General features: G+C 46.0%; 1 protein-coding gene across 5 annotated transcripts in view; it reads right to left on the bottom strand.

Annotated features, from left to right (window-relative positions):
• Positions 1-20333, bottom strand: part of HIVEP3 (HIVEP zinc finger 3) — a 475566-nt gene that overhangs the window by 362780 nt on the left and 92453 nt on the right. For all 5 annotated transcript variants that reach the window (XM_047869023.1, XM_047869024.1, XM_047869022.1 and 2 more), the window contains exon 2: positions 16961-17072. The gene's annotated coding sequence lies outside the window, so the exon portion shown is untranslated. The remainder of the gene's footprint in view (positions 1-16960; positions 17073-20333) is intronic.

The raw sequence follows: 20333 nt of genomic DNA, 5'->3' as shown, positions 1-20333 counted from the left end.
CCCTGAGACAAGGACCCCTGGGCAGGGGATTCCTCAAGGAAATATTCCCAGGAGGTGGGTGAAGCAGTTGGGGTGGGGGTGGGGGGAGCCCACAGAGAAGGGGAGAGGCCAGGCCAGGGTCTGTCCTCAGGTGAAGTCCCAGCCTCAGCCTGATCCCAGGAGATTTCTGGAGTAAGATCTGCACCTCCTTCCCAAGGCAAGACACCTGAGCTTCCACAGTCCCACACCAGTGAATACTGGCCACCGAAACTCCAGCTCTCTTGGCAAGAGGGCAACATCTGAAGAAGGGGACAAGGGCAGGAGCCACAGAAGCTGCACAGGGCACGGGGACGCACAGAACTGGTCAAAGTGACCCAAGGGTGTCTGGGCAGAGTGCCAACCGTGTTCGCTACTAAATCAGAGTGGATTAGTCTGGAAGAGCCCGCCACACACAGCTTCATTCCCGCGGCCTGGATGGTCCAGGGGTGGTTACGACTGAGAAAAGCGGTTCTGGAAAAGAATCCTTCCAAGAAAGATCCGCTCCTAAAGTACACAGAAGTGCTACTCTTGGAAAACTGTAAGGGCGTGAATCTTACTGCACCTACATGCCAAAGCTGAATGTGATGTGCCACCCTGAAGAAGGACTTAGAGTATTTAGAAATACTTCAGAGTCGAGCAGCAGAAAACCGAACAACCTGTGTTACGTTCCTGGAACACACGGAGGATGCTCACGGTCTCGTGACAGTGTAGGCTCCTCAGAAAGCACATCAGTTGAAATCAAATCAAATCAATCAACCAGCCAACATTTACTGAATACCTGCTATGAATCTGGCTCTGTGCCAGAAATGGTGAAATGGAGACAGGCCTCTTGTGCTAAAAGTCAATCTATCGCCAGATGACAGTCTGGAAACAGTTAAAGAACAAGGTGAAATAGGATGCAGGGGGGCAGGGGGGAGGGGAGGGGAGGCGGTGTAGTTTGATGGTTAAGAGTGGGCCTCAGACTCCGACGGCCCAGGATTATTCTCATTTCCGCCACCGGATGCTCTGTGCTTTACTTTCCCTGGCTGAAAAATGGGGTAATAACAGCATTTATTTCACAGGATTCCTGTGAGGATAAAATGAGACAATTTGTGTAAGGCCCTTAGAGCACTGCCTGATGCACACAGTAAGCGCTCAGCTCCTGGGAGCCCCGTTGCCGCAGTCATTATTGGCGGTGGGGGGTGGAAAAGATCACCACTTACTTGACTTGTCTTCTACCCTGCTCTGCTCAGGAAGGACCAAGATGTTTTGCCTGACTATGGGACCTCACTAGAAAAAAAAAAAAAAAAATCAAGAAAATCCACCCATGTTTTCTTGGACCCAGATGCAACCAAGCTAAGTGTGGAAACAAGAGTTGCAGGCAGATGGCATGTCCCTCTCCTGAGCAGGCCAGGAGCCAAGGCCAGTGGCTGTCTGTGCTGGAAGCCTTTTAGACTCACAGCACACATGTGCTCAGACTCTAAAGAGTGTTGGGTCAGCAAGGAAGCACTAGGAAAGCCATCAGCATCTTTGTGTCCCTGCTGACCACGGCCTGCCCCGTGTCAGGAGCAGGTGCTGACACCTTTCTGATCAGCACACAGAACGGGGCGCCCAGGCCCAAGCAATGCAGCCACACAGGCCAGCGCTCCTACCCTGCATCTCCACTCACAGCTGTATGACCTGCAGCCAGTGACTCTGACCTCTGAAGGCTCAGTTCCCTTGTCTTTAAAACAGTTCCTGGCCTTGGCTGTACATTAAAATCACTGGGGGAGTGTTTAAAAGTCCAGAGGCCCAGGACTCACCCCAGCCCAATAAAATCAGAACCCCCTGGGGTAGGAATCACTGCTGAAAGGGCGGATGGCCATCATCTTCTAAGTCGCCAGAGTACATTAACCGAGATTAACCATGGAAACCGCTTAACACCGTGCTTTACCCAGAGTGCCCCATAAAAGGTAGTTACCACATTGTATCACTCAGAGCTCCCAGACTCCAGAAACACTCCCCACAGACCCACGGAAGTCTGTACTTTGGAAGTGTTATTCTGTTCATAGGAAAATTCTGTTCAGGTGCCTCACTTTGGCAAATATCAAAGATCAATCCCACATGGTGATTTCTCTAGCTCTTTGGATCACCCTGGCCCTAAATCATCTTTTTCTTGGAGAGAAAAGGCTCAGACCCAGAAAGTGTTTCTTAGAATGCAGGACTGTTAGGCTAAGTCTTCGTTTTCAACGATGCACTTGGGTCTCATATCTCCCACCCTAACAAGGAAGCCGCCGTTCGAAAAGAGCTTCAGTCCCTGGCTTGCAGAGGTAACAGGGTCAGGGACAGGCATCCACAATGCTGGCGACTATCAAGGCCCTGACAGTTACATCCTTGATAGAACTGTAGGAAACTACTTCTGGGCCTGTGCCCCCCCTTGTCATTCTCTAATCAGTATAGGGCTTCAAGCCCTGTGATGCATGAAGACTCACACAAACCCGGGCAGAAGGACCTCTGAGTGTGCGAGGGGCCTCTCCGGGCCGTGCTTCCTACATGTTGACATGTCTGGACCCAGAACTGAGAGAAGGAACTCGGACAAAGCAAACAAGTAAGATCCCTTATGACTTGTAGTTATATTTTTCAAAGCGTAATTAACACTCAAGAGCACCAAAACAGAACTTCGATTCAGGAATGAAAAGGAAGCAGCTGGCGCCCTGGCTGGAAGGAGAGCTACGAGATGACAAGGGGAAAAAAAATGTCCCGTCCACCCAGTGTCAAGGCAGAGCTTGTTGCCTAATGGGAGCTCAGCCACTAGGGTGCCCAGCAACAGAGTAGTTGATGGGAACTATTCCGGTCCCATCATGAGCTGCTAGGAAGAGATCTGCCTCTATGTGGTCCACACCCTGACATTCCTATATGAAGAGTCATCCAACAGATAGTATTTATGGGTTAAGCACATCTATCTGTCTGTCAATATTTCACATCCCGTTCAGTAGGTACTCCTATTATCCCCATTTTGCAGATGAAGAAATTGAGGCACATGGGGGTTAAGAAGCTTGAGGACGATCACACAGTTAGAATGTGACAGAGGTGGAATACGAACCCTGGAAGTCTGGCTCCAATGCCTATGCTCTCAATTCCTGTGCCGTATTGTTTCTAGTCTAGCGATGGTATCGAACAGATAGACGGGGTCTGAGGGATATACTAGGGCTTGGCACAGGTGGTGGTATCCAAATCTCTTTATTATCTCCCGCTCACTCATAAGAAGGCAAATATAAGGGGCCACCTGGTGACAGGCTGATAGGCACATGGACAGATAAAATGGGTATTCCAATTGCTGGAGAGATAAACCAGAAAAGGAACTTGACTAAGTATTTACCCAGGAGAAATGAAAAGATAGGTGCACACAAAAGCCTACATGGGAGCTTTATTTGCCGTCGCCCAAAATGGAAAACAACCCAAATTTCTATCAACAGGTGCGTGGAAAGACACACGGCAGTACATCTGTGCAAGGGGATAGCCCGGGCAGTGCAGAATGAGCTGCTCATGCACACGGCAGGAAGGAGCCTCAAATGCACTGTGCTGAGGGGAAGAAGTCAGGAGCCAGAAGTCACCTGTTTTCCGATTCCATCTATATGGGGTTCTAGAAAAGGCAAAGCGCTCATTTCAGAAAACAGAGTGGTGGTGGCAAAGGGAAAGGGGTGGCAGGGAGGCAGAACTGACTGCAAATGGGCACAAGGGAACTTCTAGGGATGATGGAAATGTTCTGTATCATGACTGTGGTGTGGCGACATGGGTGTAGATGTTGGTCACAGCTCATCGAACTGTATACTTGAAAGGGTGAATATTATTATATATACATTATGCTCAATTTTAAAAAGAGACTTGATGGGGCACCTGGGTGGCTCATTTGGTTAAACTTCCAACTTTAGCTCAGGTCATGATCTGAACCCAAGGTTCATGGGTTTGAGCCTCGTGTTGGGCTCTGTGCTGATAGCTCAGAGCCTAGAGCCTGCTTTGGATTTGGTGTCTCTCTCTCTCTCTCTCTCTCTCTCTCTGCCCACCCCCTGCCCCCTGCTCACGTTTTGTCTCTCCCTCTCTCAAAACTAAATAAACATTAAAAAAATAAAAAAAGAGACCGGATATCTTACAGTCCCACCTGAGATGTACTGGGCTTGGAAGCAAGAGTTAGATATGTTCTGCTTCCTTTGCTGTTTTTTTTTTCCTTTTCTTTCTCTCCCTCTTCCCTTCTCCCTTTCCCTTCTCCTCCCTCCCTTCCTTCCTCCCTCTCTCCCTCCTGAAAACCTACTCTCTCCCTGTCCATGCCAAGCTAGCGGCAGGCCCCTGAGCCCCAAGCCTTTCCAGCACTGCCATTACAAATTAGGGGAAATGATCAGATATCCAGGGAGACTGATTCTCAGCCTGCTTCAGTGGGGCAGATGTTCAGCAAAAACCGGCCAATGACCCACAGAGCAGGCTGGCAAGCCCATGAGGCTCTCTCATTGGGCTCCTCTGTAGCTTCTGCCTCCCAGGTGGAAAGTATGCATATATTAGGTGAAAAAAAGGAAAGGCGTTTCCAAGAACGACTTGGCCTTGGGAGAAGGGGAGGTCCTTTGTCTCCATCCGAGAAAAATGTTCATTCACCCTTGAACTGTTCTCTCTAAAACCCTGGGGGATGGGGTTGGGGTGAGGGGCTGTAGCAGGGGAGAAAAGGAGGTGGGCAGAAGAGGGGAGCAAATGCCACCCTGCTCTGGGGTAGCAGCAAGATGAGCTCCGACCATCTCAAACCCTGGAAAAGATGGAAGGAAAGAGGAAATCCTTAACTCAACCAGTTTCTGCCTGGCTACCTGGCACCAGGGGTGCCCCTGGCCTGGCTGGATGAGAGGTGAACAGAGAAGTTAGTAGGGCAGGCAGGCAGCACGAATAGGGACAGAACATGATATTGGCACCGTTCCCTCCACCGGGTCTGCAGGGGGTCCGTGGCAGCCGGAACGTCCATCTGCTGTGCCCTGCCACTAGAAGGCTCACAGGAAGGGAAGGGGACAATGACAACCCAGCAGCCCCTCACAAATACACCAGCAAGTGAGCCCACCTGCCCAGGAGTAAGCCACATGAAAGTAACCAGTCAGAGCTCTCCTGGACAAACCCCTCCTAGCAACAGAGAGTTATAAAGTCCATCAGCCAAAAACAATGCAAGTTGAGTTCAGTCAAGCGCAACCCAGCCACATGGGCAGAGGGAGGGTCTGGGGATGCCAGCTGTCTCTGAGTCCCGCTTGCTGGAAGTCGAGAGAGCCAGTTTTAGAGAACTGGATGCTTGTACTTCTTTTTTTCCCAAAAGAGAGTTGGTCCCCAGGTGGGAAGACTTATCATTCAATCACAAACTAAAAATAAAGAGATAAGGGTAGCATGAAGGTGGAACTCAGCCCAAGGCATGGGGGGAAAAAAAAAAAAGGTAGCCATAAAAGAAAAGGTAGCAATTCTGAGCATTTAGCCCTTAGTGAGTGGAAGAGAGGAGACCATCTCTAATCCTAATTAACTCTGTTCCAGGTTTGGGGGAAAAAAAGGTGCCTCCAGAAGAAATGCCCTGCCAAAACATAATAGCCAACGTTTGGAAATGAAAATCAGCTAAAAATCCAGCAGTTCTCCCAAGTTGCCAAGGACGAAGAATTAACCCCTTAGCAGCTAATGAACTTCTGTAGACTTTTATTTCCAGAGCTGTAGGGAATGAAGTATGTAGGCAACTCTCCTGAAAACAACAAAGAAAACTAGATAGTATAAAAAAACATCTCTTTGGTGTTTGTTTGCTTGTTTGTTTGTTTTAATGTTTATTTATTTGAGCAGGGAGGGGCAGAGAGAGAGGGAGACAGAGAATCCGAAGCAGGCTCCAGGCTCTGGGCTGACAGCACAGAGCCCAACACGGGGCTCGAACTCGCCAAACGTGAGATCATGACCTGAGCTGAAGTCAAATTCTTAGCCATCTGAGCCACCTAGACACCCTGAAAAACATCTCTTTGAACGACTAATGAGCTGGGAAGTTTGTAAGAAATATTCGGAAAGTGAAAACCAAATACAAGTTGGAGCCCAGAATGGGAGCCAAGCCCTGAAGCTAGTATGAGGATATCTGCCCAACAAAGTAAACTTGAGGTTCATCTTTTGTGGCCTGAGGAGACAGGATAAGAATTTCCCATAACTGACAAATGATACTATTACATGTATCCTGGAAGTTCAATGAGTACCAAATATAAAAAATTAAAAGAAACATACACTTAGGTGCATCTTTGTGAAAATGTAGAACACCAAAGACAAAAAATAAACATTCAAAAGTAGTCAGAAAAAAAAAAGAAAGATTTCTCTCAAAGGAAAGACAAGACTGATAGTAGATTTCAAAGACAATGGTGGATTGTATGGAAACCAATTTGACAATAAATTTCATATATTAAAAAAAAAAAAAGACAATGGTGGAGGGGCGGCTGGGTGGCTCAGTCGGTTAAGCGTCCGATTTCGGCTCAGGTCATGATCTCACATTTCGTGAGTTCGAGCCCCGCTTCGGGCTCTGTGCTGACAGCTCAGAGCCTGGAGCCTGCTTCAAATTCTGAGTCTCCCTCTCTCTCTGCCCCTCCCCCGCTCATGCGCGCGCTCTCTCACTCTCTCTCCCTCCTTCAAACATAAATAAAAACATTAAAAAAATTCAAAGACAATGCTGGGAAACAGAAAACATGCAAATAATATCTTCATTATTGGAGAGAAAATCTTCAGTATTGGAGAGAAAATAACTGTCAACCTAGAATCCTACCCTAGCTCTCAAAAACAAAGAAAAAGTGACTATATTTTCAGGCAAAGAAAAAAACAGAGAAGCTGTCACCAGCAGACCCTCACATAAGAAAATTCTAAAAAATGTATTTCAGACTCCTTCAGATAATACTAAACAAAACAAAATTGGTAAATCTCTGTTAATATCAGTCAGAATAGACTTTAAGACTAAAAGAATCACTAGAGACACAAATGCCACTCCATTATAAAAGATCCAATTCACCAGCAAGATAAAACTATTTTAAACTTGTAGGTACCTAATAACAAAGGCCCAAAACATATAAAACAAAAAACTGGCAGAACCATAAGAAGAAACAGAGAAATCCACAATCATAGTTGGACATTATAAGGCACTTCTCTCAATGACTAATTGATCAAGCAGAGAGTAATCAATAATGACAGAAAAGATTTAAACAACACAGTTAAGAAGTTTTATCTAACAGAGCTATACAAAAGATACTAGAGCTAACAATGATAGACCCCATGCAACACTGTGAAAATTGACCACATACTGAGCCTTACACAACAAACCTCAACAAATATAAAATGTTGAGTAACATTTACAAACAACATTTACCAACCATGATACAATTAAGTTAGAAATCAACATCAGGGGCGCCTGGGTGGTGCATTCGGTTAAGCGTCCGACTTCAGCCAGGTCATGATCTCGCGGTCCGTGAGTTCGAGCCCCGTGTCAGGCTCTGGGCTGATGGCTCGGAGCCTGGAGCCTGTTTCCGATTCTGTGTCTCCCTCTCTCTGACCCTCCCCCGTTCATGCTCTGTCTCTCTCTGTCCCAAAAATAAATAAACGTTGAAAAAAAAAATTTAAAAAAAAAAAAAAGAAATCAACATCAAAAATGTAACAACAAGAAAAGAAATAGATGTCTGGACACTGAGAAACACAGGCACACCTAACTTATGAGTCAGAGAATAAATAATAGTAGAAATCATAAAACACTTAGAACCAAATGATGCAAAAATACTACATATCAAAAAATGTGTGATGAAGTCATAAGGAAAATACACAACCTATAATGTTCATAGAGGAAAAAAGTCAAACTCTCAAGAAGTTCAGAAAGAACAAGAGATCAAACCTAAATAATTTAGAATGGAGAAAATCATAAAAATTAGTATAGAAATTAATGGACTAGAAAATAAAAGAGGATCACAAATCAACAACTGTTCTTTAAACGATTAATAAGATTGACAAGATTCTGAAAAGGGTATTCAACAAAAGAATATAGAAGGCACAATAGTAATATAAATGAAAAGGAGTTATATCACCACAGATGCCATACAGCTTAAAAAATTAAAAAGCATATTATAAATAACTTTATGGTAAAATATTTTGAAAACTCAGACAAAATGGATACATTGCTAAAAAAAAAAATCTAACTTACAAAATCAATTCCAGAAAAAAAAAAAAAAAAACTAAAACCTGAATAGATCAATAACTACTGAAGAAACTGAATCTCCAGTGAAAAATCCCCAAAGAAGAAAGAATCCCAGCCCTAACTCTTTTTTTTTTTTTAATTTTTTTTTTCAATGTTTATTTTTGGGACAGAGAGAGACGGAGCATGAACGGGGGAGGGGCAGAGAGAGAGGGAGACACAGAATCGGAAACAGGCTCCAGGCTCTGAGCCATCAGCCCAGAGCCTGACGCGGGGCTCGAACTCACAGACCGTGAGATCGTGACCTGGCTGAAGTCGGACGCTTAACCGACTGTGCCACCCAGGCGCCCCCCAGCCCTAACTCTTTTTGAGAACAGATAAAGAAGTATTCTACAGCTCACTTTACAAGTCTAGCAGAACTAGATACAAAAGCCTGACAAGGATAATGTGAGAAATGAAAATTGCAGTCCAATACACTCATGAATGAATATAGATGCAAAACTTCTAAACAAAATATTAGTAAAACAAATCTAGCAACATATAACAAAATGAATCCATCATGACCGAGTCAGGTTTATTCTAGGAAAACAAGATTAATTTTACATTGGAAAGTAGTTGACGAGACATTAACAAATTAAAGGAAGAAAAACTTACATAAATCCTCTCAAAAATACAGGAAAGCTATTTTAGAAAGATCCATTTATGATTAAAAGTAACACTTTGCAAACTACTGAAGAAAGGTAGTTCCTTATCCTGATAAAGAATATCAAATTCATAGAGAGGATCATTCTCAAGGGAAACTATTGAACATGAAAAGCAAAACTAAAACTTTTGGAAGGCAATACAGGAGACTATTTTATGACTTTGCCATAGGGAAAGATGTCCTTAAAAAGATACGAAAAGCTCAATGATAAAATAAAGATTGATAAAATCTTATTACGTCAAAATTCAGAATTCCTCCCACTAAAAAAGACGAGGAAATATTCCAGAAATTAGGAGAGGATATTATCAATACTAAGAATATAGTTTCCAGCATACATAAATAACCTCTACAAATAAATAAGAAAAATACACACTACCCAATTTTAAAAACAAATGGACAAGACACTTGAAAAGGCACTCTTTCACACACACACAACCAAAAGTCAACAAGCATCTGGGGAGATGCTGAACCCCTCGAGTAATCAAATGTATACAAATTAAAACCAGATAAGATACTATTATATACCCGTAAGACTGGCAAACGTTTCTGACAATATCCAACAAAACATGAAGTGTTAGCAACGAGAAATAGAGCAAAAGGAACAACTACACACTGCAGCTGGGTATAGAAGTTGGTTAAACACAGTGGAAACTAGTTATTTTTATTGAGGTGAAATTCACATAGCATAATGGAAAATAATTTCGAACTAGGCTAGTAGCACTGAAGGTGCCCACAGTCTACAACCAGTAATTCTACTCCTATGTATATTCCTTGAGTAAACCTATATACACGTTCACGAGGGGGCTTGAACAAGAGTATTCACAGCAGCATTATTTAAACCAGAAAAAAAACTGGAAAAACCTTTAGTGTTTGTTAGTAACAGGATATATAAACCGCAATATACTCATTCAGTGGAATATTACAGTTCAGCAAAGTGAACAAATTTCAGCTACACTCAGCAACATGAACAAATCCAGGAATGAAGCATTGAACAACCAGCTGCCATAGTCAGAAGGGATCCCAAACACAGTGTGGGAGCTGGGTCCCAAGACCCCCTGTTGTGCCAGGTGGGATTCCCTTCAGGAAGGTGAAGGGAATTGAAGAGGTCTTGTGAGAGCACTTGGGGGAAGGGGGGGTTTGTGGGGAGGTGGTCAGGTGATCAGCAATTTACCACCAACAGATATGGAAATATTTCAGTTGTTGCCCACCAATGCAGCCTTCTGGTCTGCATGGGCTGACTCTGTACTTAAGACACAGGAATACAAACAGTATGATTCCGTTTACACAAAGTTCACGAACATACACAGCTAGAGATATTGTTTAGGGATGCAAAACATAAATAAAGAAAAGCATTGGGAAAAGAGGCAGAAATGTCCAGAAAATAGTTATCCCTGAAAAGGGGGGAGATGGGACAGGATGGTGAGAGTAACACTCTTCAAAGGTAAGAGTAACATTCTTTCTTGTTAGTTGACTGGTGAATACCTTTGCACCTTTATATACAGTTTGTAAGTATTCTTTTGTATCTAGTGGCTATTTTATCAACATTATTTAAAAAGAAGTTCACAGAGAAAAATTTAATAAGACACTCTTATAACGAATTGCTGTGGTTCCTGCCACATCTTTCTAGTTTGCCTGGCAAAGATGATCTCTTCAACTGCAATTGGTGTAGCCCTTAAACTCACTTAAAATTCTAAGAGCTTCCACCCAAATCACTCCAGAAACATCCTTGCAAGAATCTCTCCAGTAAGGTGCAGCAAGGCCTGACCTCCAGAGTACATTTGTTCTGACTCTTTTATTTATTATAATTATAATCACAAGGCTGTTATTCCTTAATCTCCTGGAATCTCGAGGCTCTTGGGGGGCTCAGCCGGCTGAGCATCCAACTCCAGCTCAAGTCACCATCTCATGGCTCCTGAGTTTGAGCCCTGCATCAGGCTGGCTGCTGTCACTGTAGAGCCTGCTTCAGATCCTCTCTCTCCCTCCCTCCCTCTCTCTGTCTCTCTCTCTCTCTCTCTCTCTGTCTCTCTCTCTCCGCCCCTCCCCTGTTTATGCTCTCTCTCTCAAAAATAAATAAATATTTTTTAAAAATAAAATAAAATCTCCTGGAATCTTCTCAAATTCTGAAATCCTTAAAATGAGGGCACAGAGCAAATGACTACATCCTGTTTCTCTTGCCTAGATTTCAATGGTAATGCTCTCATTTTTAGTCCTTTACCATATGTGTCAGCCGTGTGACGCCCCAATTCTCTTCACTGAGATTTGCTGACAGCCAGGGGAGGTTTCTAAGAGTGTGGTGAGTATATATTGAGGGCCAGGCAGTGGAGGCAGCTTGAAAGGCTGCACACAAGTATGATTTTTTAGCAACTCCAGCCATGCCTGGCATTTGTAGCTTCAATATTCACTTTCTCAGTTATTTGTGAACAACCTCGAATGGCAACCTTCCTCCCCCTGAAGCACAAGTGTTAACTCTGCATTGCAAAGCAACAGGGCAAGAGCTGGTCTCTTAGCTAGAGAGGGAGCTTTGACAAAGCTCTTTCCGCCAGGAAAACAGAAACTCTGCAAGTGAGAAAAACTTTATTTCCTTGACTGCGCATTGAAAAGGCAAATAATTGGTGGCTGGTGAGTAATCACGGAAAGCTTTCCTCTCTGGACAGAGAGGTAGAATCAGGTTTCTACCTGATTCAGAAGGAAGTCAAGAGCCTATGCAAATACTTCTGCATCTCCAAATTTGGAGATCTGCCAGAAGTTTGAAATCTCTCTGTAGAAAACGTCAAGGGTCTGCCATATTGAATCTTGATTGAGGTTTTCAGAATTCTTCTATTAAAATTAAATCAGTCCATTCTTACCAGGCTCCTCTGATCTTAAGATAGCTTCAGCCTCTAACACCAAGCCTGGAAGTCCAATGGATGAGTGAACAAACTAACTTCGGTGACAGAGGCTCACAGAGCATGTCGTGTATTTATAATACTGCTGTTATCTTTCTGCATCACTTTCTATGATTTATCAGTCGTGCATACATTACTCGTTTTTTTTTTAAAGTTGGTTCTGGGGGCGCCTGGGTGGCGCAGTCGGTTAAGTGTCCGACTTCAGCCAGGTCACGATCTCGCGGTCCGTGAGTTCGAGCCCCGCATCGGGCCCTGGGCTGATGGCTCAGAGCCTGGAGCCTGTTTCCGATTCTGTGTCTCCCTCTCTCTCTGCCCCTCCCCCCGTTCATGCTCTGTCTCTCTCTGTCTCAAAAAATAAACAAACATTAAAAAAAAAAAATTAAAAAAAAAAAAAGTTGGTTCTGAACCCCAATTCCAGGACTCATGTGCATTCAGAGGGTTTCCAAGATTCCTGAGACAACCTTCCCTCTGAGGCACTCTCAGCTCATCTCTACTGCACATCTATCTAGATGTAAAGCCCCACTCTTCTCCTTTTCTCACAAGAGTGCCAGCCACACCTGGTATTTTTGTAACACTTAGTTATGAGGAGAGGAATCCTATCACTCGTGCACGCATGGTTTTCACCAACAAGCCGGATCAATGGCCCAAGCACATATTCCCAAGTGTGACCCTCCGAAAGGGCAGCACTCTGGAGAGTGCAGTTCAGTCACCTCCAACCCTTACCTCCTCGGCCTTCTAAGCCCCCTGGGATTTGGGAGAATACCCCTTTCCCCACCTTATTGCAGCAGTAACCCTTTTATAGACATAGAACTTCTGGACAGTTCTGTGCATTTCTGACCATATTCAATGAATTGTTAGCAACAGGTTTTTTCTTCAGCAAGTTCAAAAATGTCTTGAAATGATTTACCCAAATGATGAATTAATGTGCATCTAGAAATTGAACTCTTCTGTGACTTTAAATTAGTGTCTTCATGTTTTGACGTATGCATCAAATTCAAAAATACTCTTGGGGGTGCCTGGGTGGCTCAGTCAGTTAAGCGTCTGACTTCAGCTCAGGTCATGATCTCACAGTTCGTGGGTTCAAGCCTTACATTGGGCTGCTGTGCTGACAGCTCAGAGACTGGAGCCTGCTTTGGATTTTGTGACTCCCTCTCCCTCTGCCCCTCCCCCACGTGTGTGTGTGTGTGTGTGTGTGTGTGTGTGTGTGTGCGCGCGCGTGCTCTCCCTCTCTCTCTCTCTCTCTCTCTCTCTCTCAAAAATAAATGAACATTAAACACATTTTTTAAATACTTCTAAAAATGCATCAGCATTCGTTGTCCTCTGCTTGTGGTTTTTTTTTTTTTTTCTGTTGCTTTTGTCTTGGGAGTAAATTGTAACTAAGGAAATCGGCAGAAGGGTCAGGCCAAGCTTAGCACTGCTGGTGTAACACAGATAGCTTTCCAGTTTTGAGCACGATGTCAGAATTGCATAAACACCACAGTGTATCATGAGAGTGTTGCCATGACACCTTGAACTCATTTTTTTTTACTAGTTTTTCAACAGCACACTGGTTGCGGGGAGTCCACATTTCCTACTCTGACGTAAGAGATGCAGGCCACTAGAGTTGACCTCTCCTGCTTCATCTTTTCTATCATCGAGTCTCCTCCAGTTAATTCCAGCACTAGAGTAGCCAACTGGAAGGCTCTACGTGTGTCTCTGGTCACGAGCAGGCAGGTTGGGGTTCCCGTGTTTCCCTTAGTATTTTCCGCAGCATCAAATGTTAGAATATAAGCATTATATAATACCAGCACAACCGTTCCCTGCTAAATTTTGGCCAAAAGTCACAAAGTTCTCAATTTCAACAGGAGTGCTTTATAGTTCTGATATTTTGATCAACAAGCTCCTGGCTATCTGTAAACCTCAAGTGTTCTGTTATCCTCCATAAATGCACTTTTTCCTTTAAGCATCATGATAAAAAAAGACCGTTTGGGGAATACTTCCAATTCAGATGCATTCTTAAACTGGGCACAGAGCATGTCACTAAAACTGTTCTTGATGCATAAAGGTCACTGTGAACATCAGTTACTGGGCTACAAAACAGAGTTCTGAAGAACCTATCAAAATACAGAATATTGCACTGAATTGCTTACATTAAGCACTTTTATTAGACAGCCTTAAAATTCTACGCTTTTAATTCCTATACCTTTTAAATCTTATTTCAATTTTTTTTTAATTTTTTCTGTTTCTTGCATTACTAGTACTTCTAACTGGCACATGTCAAAAAGACCTTTAATTACCCATGTTCATGTTCAGGACTGTATCAATCTCTTCCAATATGTTAAGTGTTTTTGACAAATTAAAACCAAGCTCCTTAGGACTTTACCTAATTGAAGACCCCTGAAAGAAAGTATGAAATGTTCTGCAATCGTCAAAATACACGAACTGTACCTCGTGGATTTATGACATCTCTCTCTCTTGGCTTACCACTAAGGTCCCAACTGGATAAGCGAAATTGTGAAAATGTGAGTTGCAGACGGTTGTGGTATTATCTTAATATTCACAAGCTACGGAGCATGTCTCATTTTTAGCCCATCTCAGTTTCTTCTCAAGATATTTCCGTGGGCTTGGTAAGGCTGTGATGATTATACCCACTTTACAGATGGAGAACAACACGGGTCAACACTTGGCCAAGTCTGGCCTGAAACACCAGTGCTTCCTGTTCATGTGGCCAGTGTTCCCTACCCTACCTTCCCTGTGCATCTGTAGGTCTGTAAACATGCTCTGATCCCACCAGAGACAGAATGAACAACAGTATGTCAGGGCCTCCCTGGTGGGCAATGTGGAGCTGGAAAAGAACCTGAAAGACATCGGTAACTCACAGAGCAGGAAGTGGGAGACAAGGTAAAAGCTACCAAGTTGTCGCACAGCTTTCGGTACATCACTTTCCGTCAAATTGGGGCCTGGAACCTGCCAGGACTTCAGACTAAATGCATCTTCTTCTTGCCTGTACCTTTCACACACTAGCCGCCTCAAAGGCTCACTTGGCAAGGACCCGGAGGCAGCACACCCTTCTGCACTCCGAGGAGAGTGGCTGCTGCTGAAACACAATGGGCGGAGACAATCCAGCAACAGTGCCAGCTGAACACATCTTGAGCGGCTGCCATGTGTACCCTTTAGTAGTTGGCTCTTAAAGCAGACCCACCAGGGTGCTGAGAGGAAAAAAAACAATTTTAGCCTGAAGAGGCCAGACTTTCCCATCAAATTAACAAGTCTACCCAGCAGCCCCAGGCTGCGGTGCTATGGGGTGTGATAAAGGAGCCCCATGTTGACAATTCTGTCTTCTGGGTGCCTTAACCAAACAACGTGGGGGAAGAACATGGAGCTGAGTATCATACACCCCTTCCCCTCCTGCCTGAAGGTATCCCAGTGGGAGAGCTGTCCTGTGCTCCTGATTCTCCCCCCAAAGAATCCCACAATGTTTTAATGAAAGAATGCACAGGGTCTCTAGCCTCTGCAAGCCATCAGTTTTAAAGAGCACATGCCAAGCGGCTCAGTGGGCCTCCGAGGTTTTCTCAAGCCCCACAGTGCAGCCCAACCCCAGAACAAAACTGAAACCCCAGCAGCCCAGAGACTCTTCCCTTTCTGGGAGGCATGAAGAACGGCTGGGACCCAAAGCAAGTGAGCCTGGGTGGTCACCCTGGATTCAGGATCGTGTTCCCCCTCAGTTAGGAACCTAGGGGCCTGCGGGGGTGATTCCAAGCTTCTACGTGGTTCAAGAGGGATGGAAGGACCACAGGAAAATTCAGACAAGCAATGACTAGCTGCAAGGGATATGGGAGGGTCTTCAAGTCCACACCCACCCAAAGCCAATTCCACCCTGTCCCCAGCAAACACGTGGTCTTCGCCCCTGTGTTTTTCACAGAAGGTGCTCTGATTGTTCCACGTTTTCCCACACTCTCCCTGCCCCCAGCATACACACAGTTACATAAAAACATCTTAAACGTGGGACCCAGCTCCTTCAGTTCGGGGGAGGCCCAGGAAATAATGGGGAGCTGCTCGGGCGCAGGGTCTGATCATTAGTTGGGGTTACATAATCACACAGACGAGGGCTGGAGAACGTTCGTGGAGATCAGTTCAGCGCACACCCCATTCTCAGCGCACCCCCCCCCCATCTCCCCACCCCCGAAGGCCAGAAAACAAGCCAGGTTTAACACAACCGAAGCGCACCGATGTGGCAGGGGAAGGGGGGGCGGGGCACCTGGCTCCTGCGGTGACAATGCCAAGGGCTGCCAGAAACAGACCCTCCTGCCTGCAATCATTGCCCCCAAAGTTCAAGGGCGGGCCGAACGACAGAAGTTGTCCTGACCTGCAACGGTAAACCGAAGCAGCCACGTTCAAGGAAATCACAACCCAGCCTCCCAGCTCCTCCACATCACTTGGGTCCCAGGCTACGCGGGTTCAGGCTGTCCGCCGCGCTCGGCAGTCCTCCGGCAGCCCGCGCAGTCTCAGCCGGGGCCCCTCAGTGTCACCAGGGTGTCCAGCGTTAAAAGACGGTAACATGTGGGGCACAACTTGGAGAGGGGCAAGAATCCCCAACAGAGCAGGAGTTTGGTTACTGTTCGGTTTTGTTTGGAGGAGAGGCAGCTTGCTCTGCTCCAGTAACGGGAGGGGGGCTGTAAGGGGAGAGGGGGAAGCTCCCCCTCTGCCTTGGCCCCCAGCATCACCCCAACCTCCTTTTGGGCAGCGGAGACCGCTCCGGTGACCCCGAACCATCCCGGGGCGGCAGCCCGGGTGGCAGCAGGAAGCGCAGGTGCCGCGGCGGGCGGCGAGGCGATCGCCGGGGCGGGGAGTGGGGGGGGGGGGGGGGGGAGGGGTTGCTCCCTGGCGAGCCGGTGGCTCGGGTGCAGGGCGGCGGCGGGCGAGCGCGGAGCGCGCGGCGCGCACAGGGTTACAGCCGCGGCCGCCGGGATTGACGCGCGGGGGTCACTTGAGGCTCGCGCCGCTCCCCCGGCACCAGGCCGAGCAGCCGCTCAGCCCGCCCAGGGCACCGCACGCCGCGCGGCCGCCCACCCGGACACCTTGCCCAAGAAAGGCAACGTCAAGATGGAATCGCAGCCCGCTATTTCATTTCTCCCGAGGCGGCCGCAGGCAAAAGCACAATAAATAAAATCATGCGCAAGGAATCCATCCGCCGAATAAAAATCCAGAGTCCCCTACCTTCGGCCTTGGGATGGCAAACTGGTCCTGTGTTCTCTGACCCACGGATCCAGCCCCTTCTTCATGAATTATTCCGGTCAGTCAGGATTTTGTGCATTTTTTTCATGAACACCTGTTTCAAGTAAGGGGTAAAGACCTTATTGAAAGAATTGTCCTTAAAAAATAACCTGTGCATACGTATGTCCGTCCAGGCATGCGTGCGTGTTTGTATACACACATATGCACACGGAATGTACATGTACATCGAAGCACCAAACTAGGCAGCTGGATAATGGGAGAGTCGGCTGGTTGTGAGCATGCTCGCGCCGGGAACAGATCCACCCTCTGTTATTCCTCTGAATAAATATAAATCACGATCAGAAACCCAAACAGCGGCATCCCTCTTGAATTCCTGCTGCTGAAAAACACGGAATGAATTCAGCCCGCAGACACAGAATCTAATCAGCAGCTGTTTTCTGAATCCAGAGCCAACCCATGCCTCGCTTGTCTTTTCCACTATGAGTCCAGACCTTTTTTGAGCGAGGTTTTAACCTTTTAAAGGTACAGTACACCAATTACCACTTCCGAATAGCTCTTACTCCGAGAGCAGGAAGCCGGTCCCAGGCCTAAAGCCACAGGGCAGGCTTGCACAAAGTGATCATGATTTCGTTTATCTGTGGCTTTTTAACAAGATGGGGCGGGGGGGGGGGGGGGGGGGGCTGCAAATGCAAGGTATCAAACTAGAGACACATATTTATTGCAGTGATGGGCTCCTCAGTGACTAATCAGCATGTTATGCAAACACTATGATCCTTCACTTCTGAACATACACATTCACCGGGTCAGACAATGCAAGGGACTCCTGTCAGCATGGGTGACACCCCTCACAAGCCCCTAACTGCTGTCAAAAGACCTGGAAGCCTGCCAAAGGGGCTGAAGGAAGTAGGGACTTCGGCCACTTCGGAGTTAACCACAGGGCCCTCCTTGCCCTATCCCTTGCCCTCCAGCCTCAGGTCCCAGGTCCTCAAACTAAAGAAGTGTTCTAGCACTACTTCTAAAGGATCATGTAATCTAGGACCAGGTCTTATTCCAAGACATTTTCTTTTTCAACCAGAATCCAGAATCCAAACTACCACCTGGGCCTTTAGAGTCTCTAAGATTCAGACTTAGGCCCTTCTTCAAGATTTTGTTAACAACCCTCCCCCCCCCCCCCCCCCCCCAGGGCTAGGTTGAGCCCAGAGGTAGAAAAATGCAGTGGGGGAGGGGGAGATAACCTCCATCCCAAATTTTTTTTAAAAAATTATTCATTAAGTACTTGAGCCACTTGGATAGAAGTTATTCCAGTTTTGGTTTGGCTTTTAAAGAGGTAGCACCAAGAAGAACCCAAAACTCCTAACCTCACTCGTGTCTGAAAGGAAGGAAAATGCCCTTTGCAGTTTCTTTTTTATCCGGGGAGTCCTAGACCTTCCTAATGGCACTGGCTGCTTCTTCTCAGATTCCCACTCAGCTGTGGCAGCAGCAGCTTACCTGAAAAGCATCCCTGATGTGCCCACAGACACTCCCTGGGCATGTCCCTCCAGCCCTACATCAGAGCCCACTCCTTCCCTTGGCAAACTACCAAAACCAATGCACTGTCCCCCTCCCACCTTGTGGCAGGCACAGCCTGTGCTGATCCCTCCCAGCCACACACACACACACACACACACACACACACACACACTCTTCTCTCCCTGCTTCCAGGGCTCTTTGGCAGAAAATTATCATATTTCATGTGTCATCGCCCCAGCTAGCTGGGCATGTCACTGATTGGCTGGGCACTGGCAGCCGGAAATGTCACCAGCCACACAGGTTGGAACTGGCTCTCCTGTGGCCACCAGCGACCTCAGCCCAAAAGGCAGTGTGACAAGGCTCAGACCTACCACAGGGAGCCCTGCACTTCTTTCCCTAGTCTGCCCCCTTACCCTCTCCCAGCTTCTCTTGTACCCAGCCCTGGGGGAAGGGACTGCCAGGAGATGTGGACGAGTCTCCAGCAACCTCCAGCTGCAGGGAGAGAGGGAGCCGCTGAAAACCCCATTCCTCCCAGCATGTTGGGGAAGAAATTAAAGATGTCTCCATTCGGTTCTAAAGATTTGGAGCTAGTGTTCCTGACGAAAACAGTCTCTCACATTTAAAAATATATATCTTTCAGCAAGGCTAGGTGAAAACAAGATTTTTTTTTTTTTTTTTACTTTTGGGAGTTTATCTGCTGCTTTATTCCCCATCCAACATCACGTGCACCAAGGTGTCATAATTATAATACCCCAAGGCTGCCAGGGAACCTGGAAGGAGGCTCAGCCCATTCTCTTCCCTTAAACAGAACAGCCCTTACCCTCCAGAAAACTCACCAGAGAAGGAAGCTTTTTCCCTGGGTTTTGCAATGCCTCATGATGTCACACAAGTGTTTGAGAGTTAAATGGTCTTTGTAGTGACCAACCTGGGTCACTGTGGCTGTAATTTAAGCTTAGTCTCTCTTGCCCTATCTTCAGCAGGCTTAATGTGACTCGCCATTTGCCTACCTCACTCTGTTCTCCTGACTAAATTAAACCCTATCTCTCTGGACCTTTTTGTGAAAGTTGATTCTCAAACCTTTCATTATGCTGCTTTATTCTTTAGATTTCAGAGAAAAGCCTCCCAGAGCTAGAAGAGGCTGCAAGGTCATTTGGTCCAGAACCCAGATGATGCTTCATTACGGCTTTTGATCTCTGGGATGGTAAATTGGGCATATACATTTACTCCCACTCCTCAAAAAAATATATATAGATATAGATATAGATATAGATATAGATATAGATATAGATACAGCTATATAGAGATAGAGATAATGACCAAAACATGAGTGGCAGTGTTGGGGATCAGAGAAAGATGCTGTCAATAAAGGCAACATTTTGTAGAAAATAAGGAAGATGTAAAGTAGGTGGGTTGTGGGTGAGGAAAAAGCTGATTAGTGCTGATAAGCTCACAGTTCTGCACAGACTTCTTAAGAAGAAAGTGCATAGGTTTCCAGAGAAGGGTCTTGGAAAATCCCAAGCTCAGCAGATCAGAGTGTGAACGAGAGAGTCCTGGGCATCAGTTCAGAAGCAAATTAAAGAACATCAGGAACTAAGATGGTTCTCTCCACACAGAACGGCAGCTACTCCGAAACATCTTGGGAAAGTGGAAGTTTGTCCCTAATATGGGTAGAAGAAGTAATATGGGTAGAGGCTGAATTGGGGCAGGACCCCAGCTTGTTATGGGATGAGGAGAAGGAGGAGGAGGAGGAGAAGGTTATTTGAAATAAACATATTAGACACAATATATAACAGAGAGATCCAGAATATTCAAAATTAGTCTAATAAATAGGAGTTCCAGAAAGAGA

This window comes from Prionailurus viverrinus, chromosome C1 (assembly GCF_022837055.1).
Source record: "Prionailurus viverrinus isolate Anna chromosome C1, UM_Priviv_1.0, whole genome shotgun sequence".
NCBI classification, from domain to species: Eukaryota; Metazoa; Chordata; class Mammalia; order Carnivora; family Felidae; genus Prionailurus; species Prionailurus viverrinus.
This window is presented reverse-complemented; position numbering and strand designations above follow the sequence as displayed.